A 1,882-nucleotide genomic window follows, 5' to 3' on the forward strand; every position below is an offset into this window, starting at 1 on the left:
TGAGCAATGACTGTGTTTCGTTCCTGAATGAATCAACCTTTTAAATGATTTGGTTCAAACGCAATGACTCACTTATTAACAGTGACTTGCTGCCACCTACTGGCGGTTTTAATTTCACATTTAAAGTATCTTTTTATATTTATTTATTTTTATATAATTTCAAATGAGTATTTAACATTTTATTTCTTATATATCAAAACATTATTTCTGCATTTGTAACTGCAGGTTAAATGCATTCATGTCCTGCATTAAACGGTGAGTAAACACATCTAAAATGCCACTTCCGATGAAGCTTCTCTGTTTCCTCTGCACTGGAAAGATGAATTTTGTTGATACTGATTTAATTTGCCTGGTAACAGCACAAATGTTTTATTATTCTAACTGATTCCTTTAATTAAAAACAACTGGTTTGAGATTTATTGGCCTATCCCAGGGGTGTCAAACTCAGTTCCTGGAGGGCTGCAGCCCTGCAAAATTTAGTTCCAACCCTGCTCCAACACACATACCATGTAGTTTTCAAATAAGCCTAAATGATTAGATTAGCTGGATCAGATGTGTTTAATTAGGATTATATCTAAACTGTGCAGGGCTGTGGCCCTCCAGGAACTGAGTTTGACACGCTTGGCCTATCCCATTTTTGCCTCCCTTCCACTGTTAAAATGTAACTAAGTAATTTTTACACGAGCGATTAGCCTAATACAGTACACGTAGCAAGGTGTATATATATATACATTTATATACATTTTAAACTAGCTACTTTTCACTTTTACTTGAGTAGATTTTTAGACTGGTACTTTTACTTGTACTTAAGTAAAAATTTCATTAAAGCAATGGTACTTTTACTTGAGTAGAATCTGCTCAGACAAACACAAACTGACCAAACACTAATGGGATTCAATTAAGGACATGAGATTGAAAGTGTGGGTTGCACCAGTCCTTTAAATAAAGGTACACAAAGTTTGGTTACTGACATATCTGGTCTTCTCAAGATGGACTGGCTAGTGTGACCCATGTTTTGATCCCAAAACATTCACAGGACCTCAAAGGTACTACAGGACCCTGGCTGTTCATGAACCCACAATATGAGTAGGGGCATCGCTAGTGGGGGGAAAAGGGTGACAGAGTGCATAGGGCCCAGAGGTCTGGGGGGGCCCGCGATCGCATACTGGCCATCGGGAGCACCGGGACATTCCATTCAAGTAGTGGGCCGATTGGCGAAACGAGGTAGACCTCCCCGATATTAGGCGCTGTTTAAATTACAGCGCATGCGAAATCGCATAAAGCAAATACTCCAAAAGCTTCTGCCACAATTTACAAGTGATAAACAGTGCAACTCACTTGATCCATTCAGATGTGACACAGAATTGTTATACTGTCGTGTGATATGAGAACATTAAAGGTTGTGTTGTGATGCTGGCTGAAAACAGCCACGACAATGAGGTATAATGGAAAACACCAATAGACTTGTACTTAAGTAAAAATTTCATTAAAGCAATGGTACTTTTACTTGAGTAGAATATTTTCGTACTCTTTCCACCTCTGATAATATATGTATGTTTACTGTGTTTATTTATTATGTATATATAAATACGCACATATACAGTATATATTTTGAAAATATTTACATGTATATACATTTATATATTTATATTATTCCCCAGGCGCCGCAGCAAAAAATGGCTGCCCACTGCTCAGACAAACACAAACTGACCAAACACTAATGGGATTCAATTAAGGACATGAGATTGAAAGTGTGGGTTGCACCAGTCCTTTAAATAAAGGTACACAAAGTTTGGTTACTGACATATCTGGTCTTCTCAAGATGGACTGGCTAGTGTGACCCATGTTTTGATCCCAAAACATTCACAGGACCTCAAAGGTA

Source organism: Sinocyclocheilus anshuiensis, unplaced genomic scaffold, assembly GCF_001515605.1.
Source record: "Sinocyclocheilus anshuiensis isolate Anshui unplaced genomic scaffold, SAMN03320099.WGS_v1.1 scaffold1064, whole genome shotgun sequence".
Classification (NCBI taxonomy): Eukaryota; Metazoa; Chordata; class Actinopteri; order Cypriniformes; family Cyprinidae; genus Sinocyclocheilus; species Sinocyclocheilus anshuiensis.